Source organism: Adiantum capillus-veneris, chromosome 6, assembly GCF_014529385.1.
Source record: "Adiantum capillus-veneris isolate H3 chromosome 6, ASM1452938v2, whole genome shotgun sequence".
Lineage (NCBI taxonomy): Eukaryota > Viridiplantae > Streptophyta > Polypodiopsida > Polypodiales > Pteridaceae > Adiantum > Adiantum capillus-veneris.
The window spans coordinates 78393769-78408155 of NC_140936.1; the positions used below are offsets into that span (position 1 = coordinate 78393769).

General features: G+C 41.5%; 1 pseudogene; it reads right to left on the reverse strand.

The window, feature by feature from the left end:
• Positions 1–203: 203 nt before the first annotated feature.
• LOC147455745 (uncharacterized) lies at positions 204–1184 on the reverse strand (annotated as a pseudogene).
• Positions 1185–14387: the final 13203 nt, after the last annotated feature.

A 14387-nucleotide genomic window follows, 5' to 3' on the forward strand; every position in this document is an offset into this window, starting at 1 on the left:
AATACCCGGTATTGCAAAGTAGCCAGTTCCTTGATGGCGTTGGTATGCCAATTCGAAGCAGCTTCTAGTGGTTGCAACCTTGAATTCGGAGAAGGCAAGATGTATGGTTGGCTTGTAGACATATCTTTGTCATTGATTGCCTCTTTGGTGAGACATTCAATCCCATTGATGGCAAAGTCGGTAGCAATTATACGATTGCAGAGTTAACACCTGAATAGACCTTCAAAATCCTTGTAGGTCTGTGGATGTATACACATCAGCTTTAGACGACCTTTTCTTGAAGATATTGCAGAATTTGTTGATGATGTATTATATTGTGGTGGAGCAAGAACAGAAGCAAGTTCTCGCCTTGAATTTGATTTACGCAGAACCTTATACTGATCCGTAGAGCCCAATCGCTCGATTTTCATAAGCTCAGGGTGTTTGACCTCATTCATTAGAGTTTTGGAAATATTCAATTTCCATTCAGTAGGAAACTGGACTTCCTGCCATTCTACCATTTCAGGTAGAGTACCCATAGTAGTCTCATCTACTTTCATAACTATATTCTTTCCTTTGGATGATTTAGAACTTTGTAAATATCTAGAGTTATAGACAAAGGGGATGCAAGTATTGACTGTGCGAACAATCATCCTATAGGCTATCTGCAGGTGGTCGGCTGTATTTTTCATATCAAGACCATTAGTATTGATTAACAAAGATACTACTTCATTGAAATATCTATCAGATAGACTACAAGGGAAATTAGGGAAGCATTCGATATATATAGGTCCGTTGGACAGGCTTCCTTGCAAGATGCTAATGGTTTGATCATTCAGGTTCTTGTGTCTAGTGTCTAGCAATGCTCCTATGCATGACACATTAAGTCCTTTTCGTAAGAGAGATATGATGCCTACCGCTATGTACCCTATATGCACAAACTGATGGTTTCTTTTCAAATCCTTTTCTCTGAATTTGGCTAACTCTTCGAACAGATGGATAATATGATCATCATTATCACTGTCCTTGATGCTAAGCTTTCCATGAGTCTCATGGTACAAAGTGTTTGCTGATAAAGCAAAGTGTTTGTTGTGTTTGTATACCTGTTTAGCAGTAACTGAGGGTAAACTCCATTTAGCTTGAGGAGTTGGCTCCTCGACTTCAATACTGTCTCAAAGTAGCTTTATGAATGAAGAGACAATCATAGCCATTGCTGATAGAAGGTTGGATGGTGAAGGTTTCTTCGTGTGTAACTTGTTAGCCAAGCTGGAATTGGAATTCTCACTGTAAGCTTCTGACAAGTCTATGTCTTAGCGGCACCTTGCCTGAGCGACTGCGACTTTTAAGCTTTACTAATTCCAATGATCTTTCGGCAACTTTTGGCAATATCAACTTTTAGCAATATCAATGTCCACCTCAATACCTAAGAATCCTTTCTTTTTATACCAGCTGGATCCCACTTACTTTTTGAACAACTGTATTGCACTTACCCACTTTATGTAACGCACTTACTGTCTCTCTAGGACAGCTGTATCCCACTACCAATAATATATGCACTATCTTTACACGCGTCAAGTGGCACCTATCCTCCGGAATGTATATAAGGAAGGGTTTTGTTTGAATAAGGGGGTCTTTTGGGAGATAAGCCTTCTATCTGAAGTTCTGAGAAGCTCTTTTGTATCCACTATCACTAGCCTTCATCATGTAACCTCAATCTAGTTATGTAAGCAATCTAAGCAACAGTTGTGTATCTCTGTCTTGTTTACCTGTGTTCTTAATCTTCGAGTCGTGACTGTTTAATTGGTCATATTTCTAAGTTCATCATCTCAATTAAGGTTTGTCTATCTATGGCTGTCTGAGTTTTTGAGTGAGTTTTCGCATATCTAATTGGTATCAGAGCCAGTTATCTCTTCTTGTCGTATAGAAGTTAGTGATTAATAGTCTCTTCTCATAGTCGGTAACTTATCCGTTAAGCCAGTACATATTCATTGGAATTAGTAAAGCTTAAAAGTCGCAGTCACTCAGGCAAGGTGCCGCTAAGACATAGACTTGTCAGAAGCTTACAGTGAGAATTCCAATTCCAGCTCGGCTAACAAGTTACACACAAACAAACCTTCACCATCCAAAATTCTATCAGCAATGGCTATGATTGTCTCTTCATTCAAAAAGCTACTCTCAGACAGTATTGAAGTCTAGGAGCCAACTCCTCAAGCTAAATGGAGTTTACCCTTAGTTACTCCTAAACAGGTATACAAACACAACAAACACTTTGCTTTATCAGCAAACACTTTGCACCATGAGACTCATGGAAAGCTTAGCATCAAGGACAGTGATAATGATGATCATATTATCCATCTGTTCGAAGAGTTAGCCGAATTCAGAGAAAAGGCTTTGAAAAGAAACCATCAGTTTGTGCATATAGGGTACATAGCGGTAGGCATCATACCTCTCTTCCGAAAAGGAATCAATGTGTAATGCATAGGAGTATTGCTAGACACTAGGCACAAGAAACTGAATGATCAAACCATTAGCATCTTGCAAGGAAGCCTGTCCAATAGACCTATATATATCGAATGCTTCCCTAATTTCCCTTGTATTCTATTTGATAGATATTTCAATGAAGTAGTATCTTTATTAATCACGACTAATGGTCTTGATATGAAAAATACAGCCGACCACCTGCAGATAGCCTATAGGATGATTGTTCGCACAGTCAATACTTGCATCCCCTCTATCTATAACTCTGGATATTTACAAAGTTCTGAATCATCCAAAGGACAGAATATAGTTATGAAAGTAGATGAGACTACTATGGGTACTCTACCTGAAATGGTAGAATGGCAGGAAGTCTAGTTTCCTGCTGAGTGGGAATTGAATATTTCCAAAACTTTGATGAATGAGGTCCAACACCCTGAGCCTATGAAAATCGAGTGATTGGGCTCTACGGATCAGTGTAAGGTTCTAGGTAAATCAAAGTCAAGGCGAGAACTTGCTTCTGTTCTTTCTCCACCACAGTATAATACTGCATCAACAAGTTCTGCAGTATCTTCAAGCAGCTCATTTACTTAACCACTAGGCCTAGCTGATAAAATTATCTGAGTGTTTGAGACCTTATGAATGTTTTAGGCATAGAGAAGCTTGCTCACTTAAACAACAAAAGACACTAGTGAGAATATCAAGGACATGGAAGCAAAAAACATAGTGCAACAAATGAAAAACTTACACTGGAAGAGAAATCCTGGCTTGATTTGGTACTTCACTCACATGTATTGTCTATGGTACTAGAGCCCTAGAGGTTCCCAGTGTGGGCGCTTTTCTTTGACAAGCAAAAAGCCCCAAACATGCAAAATAAGCACACACGTCAAATGATTGTGAACCAAAATAAAATAAAAAAGAAAAAAGAAAGACATTTAAAAGACTTCCATCGAGCTTACAATTAAAATTTCAAGCTTTTGTTTGGAGTTGTGAGAGCTAGTTGGCTAATCAAAGCTAAAAAGCACAATTAGGGAATCTTGCATTTAGATAATCCTCTTAGCTTAGCTAGTACTAGAGTAGTTGTTTTAACCTTATTCATAGCTAACTAATTGATAAACTCACCTATAAGCCCAAAACTCTTGATTAATTAATTTCCTCAAAGTGCAATTTGTTTGTCCTTAATGGCAATCTACCATTTCATAAATCTTGCATTTACTCATTTCCACATGTACTTTACATTCCTCTCATGATTTATGGCCATATAATTCCGCTTGCATAAAACAGTGATTGTGCCTTGCAGATTCAAACCTAGATGCTCTACAACATGGACATAGCATGATTTCTCTCACTAGCTTTCGAGAACGGAATCTACATCAGGAAGGGGGGCATGTTACCACCAAGCGACCATCACCATCAAGCAACCACCTTTTATGTAGCCATGGGCCGGGCTTGTCGGACCCGCTAGTAGTGTATTATGTTATTGGCCGGGCTTGTCGGTCAGGTAGGGATGGTTAAGAGTGATCGCCGATAAGAGGCACACTCTAAAGCTCGAATCTATAATGTTTGGGTAAGATTGGCTAAGTGTGGGTGCCCAAATGTGAACGGACAAACCCATATAAAAGTCAATCTAAACCTAAAATACCTCATTCTCTCATTTATGCAATGCAAGAGGAGTTCTCTTGCTCCATCTTCTTTGTGTACTAGTGTGTGTGTGTGTGTGTGTGTGTGTGTGTGTGTGTGTGTGTGTGCGCGCGCACTTGAGAGAGAGAGAGAGAGGGTGTGTGTGATCGAACATTGTGGCGGCACGACGACGGCGAGGCGGTTGAGCGCGGTGCAGCAGCGGCTCCTTCTTCTTTGTGGCGAGAAATCCTCCACGACAACAAGCGTAGAGCGGTGAGTGACACACCATCGTCAGCTTTGAGCTTACTAATTTAGGCTAGTTGCATGCTTGGAGCCATCTGTGGTTCGCACACAGTGTTAGGCAAGGTCCTTGCGGCAAGGCGGTTCAGCGCGGTGCAGCGGCGGCTCCTTCTTCTTTGTGGCGAGCAATCCTCCACGACAACAAGCGTAGAGCGGTGAGTGACACACCATCGTCATCTTTAAGCTTACTAATTTAGGCTAGTTGCATGCTTGGAGCCATCTGTGGTTCGCACACAGTGTTAGGCAAGGCCCTTGCTTCAATACGTGTGGAAGAAGCCCACAGACAGAGATATGTCCTCTTTATGGAGTGATTATAGGGACTAAAATCCACCCTCCTTGCTTATGCGTTTATACACACACACACACACACACAAATAATAATAATAATGGATAGAGATAATAAGGGTAATTGAGGGTTTGAACTGTTGGAATTAGGGTTGCAGAGAAACACACACAGCTTGGAGAAGACGAAGGGAGCTCAAGGCACACAATAGAGAGTGTATTACGTAGTGTGCAATGGAAAGATAGATAGCCCTAGAGTGATGGGCGTATATGAAAGTCACGAAGTACAGGTAATTGCCCAAGGACGGAGTTTGCATGGGCCCACAAACATCACTATGCACAAGCTGCAACCTGCATGTGGCCCAAATTGAACCATCCTTTGGAAACTTAGAACGCTGCATCTTACCCAAAATACAGCCTTCACAAACATGTTTGATAGGTGCTTCAAGAGGCGGCAAAGAAGCAACCATATCAGATTTCTGCAAACGCAGCAAACTGACAAAATTCAGATGACCAAAACGTGCATGCCAAAGTTTTGCATCTGAAATAGCCCTTGAATCTGCAACAGCATTTGAAAAATTTTGCCCACACTTGTCATACAAAGTGAGCTTATACAACCCCCGGCACAGAAGCCCAGATGCAACAATTTCATCACCAAAACTGAGATCATGAACTGTACATCTGTCATCCACAAATTTGACTACAAGTCCAAGTCTAGCAAGTGCGGATACAGATAAGAGATTCTTCTTGATCCCAAGTACATAAAGTGCATCAACAAGTGTGAAGGAACTGCCATTAGCAGCAATGAGCACAATCTTTCCAACTCCCTGAACTGGATAAGAGGCGTTGTTGGCACAAGTGACTGAATTCCCATGAGGGACAGACTCGAGAGAGGTAAACAATTCACGATGTGAGGTAATGTGCTTTGTAGCACCACTGTCGAAATACCACACATGTGAATCTGCAGCAACTGACAAGCATGCATCATGAACAGCAGGATTGTAAGTGCACTCTGCGCTAAAAGCCCATTCTGCATCAACATCAGCAACACAGTCTCCTTTCACAGAAGACTCAACAATGGCTGCATTTGTAGTGGAACCAACATTTGCAGTGGAACCACCCTCTTTCTTCTTAGCCTCTTTGACCTGCAACTTAGGACACGACTTGATCAAGCGATCATTGGCTTTACAATAATGGCAACGCATCTTCTTTTTGCCCTTATCACCAGAATTGCTAGACGAAGTACTGTCAGCAGAAGCATTAGGAACATAATTTTTGCCACTCGCGGCAGAACCATAAGAAGTGGCTGCATTGCTGTTACCACCCTTTCTTTGAGAAGCAATAAAAGCCTGTTCAACTGCACACTGCCTAGTCCTGTTTTTTCTGGAAAGTGACTCTTGCAACAGCAATGTGCATAATGCATCAAACTTGACAACTTCAGGATTTCCTTGGGTCATCAGTCTCCAAGTACTAGCAAAAGTCTGGTAGGAATCTAGTAAGGCATCAAGAACAGTCTGCACAAGGGAACTGTCTGAAATGACTTCACCTGCAGAAATAAGCTGCTCATTGATATCCTTGACACTAGCAAGGAAAGTGTCCATATCATCTTCCTCCTGCATAATCTTCGACTCCAGCTCTTCACGGAGGAAAGCAATTTTAGCCTCAATGCGGCTTGCATAAAGACCTGCTAAAATATCCCAAGCCCGTTTTGCAGATTTTTCTAAACGGATGTGAGGAACAATGGTGCGCTTCACAGACAACGCAATCAATGCATGAGCCTGCGCATCCTTAACATCCCAACGAGCTTGTTCTGCTGTAGGCAAAACAACTCTAACAGCTGCAATCCTTGCAGCAAGACCTGCAACATCCTCAACATCGCCTACATCCTCAGAACCAGGACGTACATCAATGCCCTGCACAATGTTCCAGACACCCTTTGACACAAGAACATGTTGCATCATATAAGACCACATAGGGTAGTTGTCCCCATCCAACGTGTCCTCAGCAACAAACATCTTGAACACATCTGTGTTGTTGTTGTCAGCCATGGTAAATGCTGCACCTGATGTGAAAACTGCCCGAAAATAGGAGAAACGGAACGGGAACAACCTGTGCTATATAGCACAACCCGTAGAAGACTATAAGGCACCTGTTATGCAGAAAACGGCACTGACAGAAATTCTGCACAAAATGACGAAATAGCCTGTGCAGTAATGCCTGTAGTGGAAACGGAGGCCAAAATGAGCCCAAATCAAAAATCTGAGCAGACCAAGCTCTTGGAGCTCACCCAAAATATCTGTCGACCTGCGAACGCTCGCCGAAGCTCACTGAAATCGGAGAAAGTGAGCAGGTGTGTGTTGGAGCAGCTGGCGACTAATCCCGAGAGGACGTGACCTGCTCTGATACCAATTGTTGGAATTAGGGTTGTAGAGAAACACACACAGCTTGGAGAAGACGAAGGAATCTCAAGGCACACAATAGAGAGTGTATTACTTAGTGTGCAATGGAAAGATAGATAGCCCTAGAGTGATGGGCGTATATACAATGCACGGGGGGAAAAACCTCCTAAAGAGGGAAAAAATACCCCGGCGGTCCTAGTGTGTTCACACACATCACTACCACATGTATATGGTAACATGAACACACACACGCACACACCTAGAGATATGTGTATGTGTGTGACCCAATGACCATGCCTTCTTGGCCGCAACAACGCGTGGGTCACACACTAGTACTATATATAATGCAGCTTAAAATTTTCAAAGAAGGAGAGGGCATCCACTTGTCATGCATTGGTTAACTTAAAAGAAAACTTTACAAAACTTTTCATCTCAAATGCAAAAGTGAAGGCTAAGAAGATCTAAAATGCAAAAGTGACGGGTAACATGGCAATGGGCATGGAAGGAAATGAAAAGACTTGGCAGTGGCAAGTCAAAAGTCTTTTTACTTTTTAGTTTACATAAAGTAGATGTACCAGCTTAAGTGCACATAACAAAAAATGACCAATTTTGATGAAGATATTATCATTTAATGAAAATTTGATTTTTGAAGATATATTTGCCTCTGTCTTTTCTAGGGTCTTTTTCAAAAATCAATATTGATATATTAAAAAACTTTGTGCAAGTTTATATTTAATTTTTTTAAAAAATAATTGTAATTAAGAGACACTTCTATACCCTTTTTTTAAGTGCTTGAAAAAAAATAATGCAGCTTAAAATTTTCAAGGAAGGAGAGGGCATCCAAGAAGATCTAAAATGCAAAAGCGAGTGGTAACATGGCATGGAACTAAATGAAAAGACTTAAAGACTTGACAGTAGAAAGTCAAAAGTCTTTTTACTTTATAATTTACATAAAGTAGATGTACCAAGTTAAGTGCACATAACAAAAAACAATCAATTTTGATGGAGATTTTATCATTTAATGAAAATTTGATTTTTGAAGATTTGCCTTTGTCTTTTCAAGGGCCTTTAAAAAAAATCAATATTGATATTGTGGTATACACGAAAAATGGCACCAAACTCGGCTTGCCTTCATGAGTGATAGGCAGCTCCTTATATTGAGAACGAAGGTTACATGCCAAGAACATAACGTCCTCGTCCTCCCACACTAGGTGGTCGGCGGACTCGGGCTACATGACCACACACCACACCTCCCCCCTTAGGGAGAAAAACGATGGACATCCTTTTTACAATTTTGGGCTGAAAATGGGCTTGACTTGAAGGGATCAACTCCAACCCTCATCTGGTGGAAGTGATCATACAACGGCTTAGGGGCTAGGGACTGAGAGGGCTCGACTCGATAAAAAAACATCTCGTTGTAGGCAATACACTAGGTCGCTATCCCAATGCAAGTAGCTATGCAAGTGAACAAAATAGGGGAGTGACATCATGAGTGACTGACATCTCGCTCGTGCATTAGCATTTGATCGCTATCCCAATGTGCATGGACAAGACGAGGAAGGGCTTAGGAACTGCGGCATAGGGGCGAAGACGTGATGTTTTTTTTTGAGGCATACATCAATCTCAAAGAAGGGTTCGATCTCAAAGAAGGGTTCAGTGTGATAGATGGATCTTTATTGGAAACATTACTAGTGGAAACAAAACTTGAAGACTAATTTCACGATCTAAAAGGCACTTTTGCAGCAATAGTGCAACAACTTCTTACGTGGTTAATTTGTACTCTCAAGAGTTGTAGTAAATTCATCTCATTGTATGCAACTTTCACAACATCTACACTTCATGGTACTCTGAGTATTAGGCCAGCTATTGGGGAGTCTTGCAAGATGTTGAATTTAATCCATAATCCGTGCATGGCAACAAACTGATTGCGATACATTGTACAGGAAAAAGGGTGACAAGTGATGACTGATGAGCTGAGTCTGAGGAGCTTGTTGTCGAGACTCGGGAAAGCCAAAGGCCAAAATCAAGAAAACAGCGAGGGAGCACATGTCGGCTGATTATGAAGGTCTGTGTTCTCTGTGCTAATTTCCCAGGGCTACAACAGTCCTTGAAGATGTTGTACCTACTGCAGTTGATGTTATCGCAGCCCGACCTGGCTTGGTCACCTCGCCGCCCGACACCTTGCTGTAGAGAGTAACAGTCTTGAAGAAGCAAGCGCCGAGACAGACCATTCTTGAAGAAGCGAAGCCAAGCACGTCAACATGACCTCTCCATGAAACTAGGCCCGTCATCAGGCGTTTTCTGGCATCATCGTCACCTCAATATTAGGATGAGAAGCATCAAATACTGGAGAGTTGAACAAGTCGTATGACAAGCTAGGATTTTTGGCTACCATCGATTGAAAGGATTAAGGGCATTACGGTTGTTGCTCAAGGAAGGCCTCCTAAACTTCTTGATCTGCACTTTATCCAGCAGAGATGGCTGGGCCGTCTCCTTAGTTTCTGAGATATAGAGGGCTGAGGGGTAGCTTCAAGATCGAGATGGACTCGATGATTGCTACGGAATCTTAGCACATGTAGCTGCCTAATCGCGCTAATCTATGGGGTACCCCATCTCTGAATGAAGTAAGATGCAAGACGATGAAAATCAAGAAGACTCTAACTGCCTATGCCTATGTCCGTCTCCTCTACCAATGTGGTGTACACGAAAAACGGGACCAAACTTGACTTGCCTTCATGAGTGATAGGCAGCTCCTTATATTGAGAATGAAAGCTAAATGCCAAGAACACAACGTCCTCGTCCTCCCACACTAGGTGGTCGGACTTGGGCTACATGACACACCACAATATTTCTAATTTGTTTTTGCAAGTTTATATTTTAAAATTTTAAAAATACCTATAAAGAGACACTTCTATACCCTTTTTTTAAAGTGCTTAAAAAATTATTGAACATTACTCACCCACTACAAGAGGTTGTGTGCTCTTGTGACGCTGTTAGCGACGAAAATACACTGGGTTTTTATAACCTCCGGCGTCGCTAAAACCGTCGCTACGAGCGTCGCTACGAGCGTCGCTATATGCGTCGCTATAAGCGTCGCTATGAGCGTCTCTATATAGCGACGGTGATAGCGACGGTTATAGCGACATTTACACAGAAGACTATAGCGACGCTCATAGCGACGCTATAGAGCCATAAATAGCGACGGTTATAGCAACACCCGAAAGAATTTTTTTTTGGTGACAGGACATTGAATGCCCTGCCACCCATCAACCATATTGTACTTGATTCACTTTTTAAAAAAAGTGCAAGGGTAGATAATAGACCCAAAATAGTCACCCACAAGACGCATTGTTTGCAAAATTGACAATTGTACACATCATAGGCAAAATGAATTGATTGGCAAATGTAATAATGACAATTGTACAACATCAAAGGCATAAAGAATTGATTGGCAAAAGGAACTGCGGTGACAAATGTAATAATATACATGGTTCAAAAAGACGTATAAAATCCGTCTCATGATACATAAGCTATGAGAAACCCTAAACTAATGCTATCTAGCTACGGCTAAACTGACGTCGTTTAGTCAGACGTCTCATCGCGTCCAAGCGGCGTATCTGTCGGATTCTGCAAAAAAAGACAATAAGACAGCTTTCAGTAAGTATAAACATATAACGACATTTATAAAACAATACAAAAAATAGAAAAGAGTAAACCCTAATACTAACCATGCCGCCGCGAGAACTGAGAATGTCCATCAGGGCGTTTAAGCCCTTCCTGCCTGCGTACTCCGCTCGTACGGTGTGGGATCACGTCCTATCATCGACCACTGTCAAAACATACAAAGATTTCATTATGTTAGAATTAAAAAACTCATAAACCCTAAACTATCGAACATAAAGAGCAATGCGAAAACACTTACAAAATCGGCCTCAAATAATGCCCATCCACCGCTGCCCAAGTGGTGCGAGCTCCCTGCCTCTACTCGCGCTCTGGCTGCATCCTTTTGTTGCTTCCACTTGTCGGGATTCTCGCGCGCTGCTTTCTTCGCATTCTTCCAATCTTCTTTGGCCAGCCAATGTGGCCTATTCCACCCATTTTTGATTGCTTTTTGCACTTCGGAACGCTTGTGTTTGCAGTATTCGCGCATTCGAATCTTCATCAGGTCTTCATTGAAGCGCTGATCCCGTGTTGGAACGGGAAACTCATCATGAAGTATGCTGATGACTCTGTTTTTTAAATCACTTGGTACTTCACTCCATTTGTTTAGTATGTAGTGTCTAAACAGCTGAGAGTAAAGACCACGCATGCGCGAGATCACCTTCTTGCCGTCATCATCCATGACGATGCCGCCGCTGAAGTCCACGGAGTAAGACAAGCCCTCTGGCCGGTGACGCGTGAACCTGGGTGTCCCGGCAGGGATCTCTAGCGGCGTGTCGATGGGGGTACGGACGTTAGGTGTCTCCACCCGCGTCTGGGCCCCGAAGCGAGGAGTGTCGAGTGGGGTGGCTCCTGGCGGAGTAGGAAGAGGTGTGTAGCTGCTAGGAACAGTCAGCCGTGCAAAACCTGGCGTAGATGGCGATGCTGTGGCTGGTGTGGGGGCGGGCAAAGAAGGGGAGGGTAAAGAGCCTCGTCGAACAGGAGGCGGTGTGGAGACATCGGTGGCGGAATCCCCACAACAACCGCCACCACTAGAGCGCCGGTGTCTAAACGAGTGTGAAGCTCGTCTCGTGGGCGCCGAAGCTTCGGAGCGCGCCGAATGCTCCGAAAGAGAGGGAGATGCGGATGGAGTAGGAACGCGCGATGATGCGCCAGAGCGATGACGCTCCACGTACCATTGTCTCTGCTGTGGTGACAAAGAAGAAAGAAACTCCTCATCATCCATACCTGCATTAAACACACGAATATTTAAACTTAATATTGAATGAATAGAGTAGACAATGATGCAAAGACCATTAAATACAATGACGTAATGACGCATATAAATACAATGACGCAATGAATTGTGTGATAGAAGAGACAAGTCGAAAACTCAAAATTTTCAATCAAAAGATGTGAGCGCGAGTAGAAAAGAGCGTTATACACCATGGAAGGTACTTAGAGAGCCAGAGCTTTTGCAACACGGAGCAAAATTGTTCAAATACAATATTTGTGGCTTTAAGAGATCTCTCTCTCATCCTCGCATAACTCAGCATAACTTCCTATATCTATATAGAGCTCTCCGTTTAAACACATATCCTCTGTTTCATTTTGTAGCTCCTCTGCATGCACCCCATATAGAGTAGTAGCATCTTGATGCTCGTCTGGCACCACCGCAGCCGCTTCTGATTGAGCATCTTCTCTGATCTCCTCCATTGATGCCGTTGTGATTGGCACATGGTAGCCTTCATACGTCCTTGCACTACGAGGGGCTACCTCTATGACGTACCACCAGTTTGATGTAGACTTTGTAGGATGAAATATTACCTGCCAGAGCCACATAACTTACATGAGAGCTTTCAAGCACATAACTTGTAAAAGGGGGATGTTAACTATTTACATACTTACTTGTTCACAATGCTCGGGTAGTACGAAAGTGTCTCTTAGGTCAGTCCATTTCTTAGTAGAATCCACCTCAAGAAAACCAGACTCTCCTCTACGCACAGTAGCGTTGCGACCCTCCATGATTATCTTGAACCATTGCACGTCGAACAAGTCGACAAAAAATCCTCTGTAATCGATCCTCAAAATCTCTTGCAGTGTGCCGAAGTAAGTGAGTTCCGCCACCACAAGATCTGCATCAGAGGAACGTCGTCGACTAGACTGTTCAAATTTTGATGCTCAAGTGAAAGAGGAACAACAATATAAGCATCAAATAAATCCAATTTGAATTTGGAAGAAGCATCCAAGGTAGCTTGAAGGAGATCGGTTGGAGTAGCGTTCAGAGAAGTCTCATCATAGCAAGGCTTTGTAGGGACACTTGCACTTTCTGTATGCCCAAATATGTGAGCCTTGAAAGAAGTGTTTAGGAAAGCGAGAAACACTTCCATGGTGGCAGCATCATCTTTAGCTGCAACAGACTTCAATGGTTGCACAGAGTTTGCAGCATAGAAAGAGGCTCCAACACAAGAACTTCATGACATTTTCCATGTTGAGATTCCAACGTGGAGTAATTATTTACTTTAAGGAAATTTCATTCCCATCCTGAAATACATGTATTTCCAATGAGAAATCTCTTATTCCCATATGATAATGGACAGATGTTCCACTTGGGAAATAAATTTCTATACGATAATAGATATCCAAAGTGAAAATGTAGGTTTCCATTATGGTATTTTTTCCCACTTTCACCAACCAGAAAAATCTTCTTTTACACATGGAAATCTTTCAGGTAGTTTTTCCATGTGAAAATTATGGAAGTTTTCCCATGTGGAAAAAATGGGGAAGATAGTAAGACAAGGGGAATTTTACCGCAGGCCTCGTCTGTATTGTGCCTAACCTTTCATATGGTAAATTTTTTAAAACTTGGTAGGCATTTATATTTTCTTTATTTTTATTTATGTAGATTTTCACGATAAATAAGAAAAATAATATGTTAAAAATCTCTTTCCGTGTCTCTCATGGTTACCTCTAAAATCGGCCTTGAGTTCAAGCTCCATTGCGCCATAGATTTTACAATTCTCCTAAGATTGTACTTAAGGGCATTATAGACTTCTCTTCTCTACTCTTATCTTGTAAATGGTATCAAAGCACTAAAGATGTGGTGATGAATTTACAAAGAGGTAATCATGTGGTATTTTCATTCTATAGTGAAAGTTGTGTGCATGAGAAAATCTTACATAAATGTGTGACTACACCTTTTAAGAGTGACTATAGTATATATTTTGAAAGATATTTCTCATTACTTATCATAATTAATGCTTGGATGTTACAAAATCAGTCTCCAAGTTTTAGATCACAATTTTTTGATGAAGTTAATAGTTTGCCTAATTTATATCTTTCATCTCTACCTCTTAACACAAGCAAGAAGATTATATTCAATCATTACCTCCCAAAATATGAATATTGCAATCATAACAAGCTTTATAACACCAAAAAATCGATCCTTTTTACTAATGATACATAAGAACAAAGACCATCTCTAAACTACATATGAAGAAATTCAATTCAATCTCCAAAAAGATTTGATAATTAATCATTAAAAGAGAATTTTGAACCTCTACAAAGTCTTTAGGTATATGATGTAAATGAAATTGAAATTCTTCTTCCTCCATTCTCAATACAATAAATCCAAAAACTTAAAATAAGTCCTATACAATTGAAATCCTTATTTCCTCAACTCTCAAGGAAAAT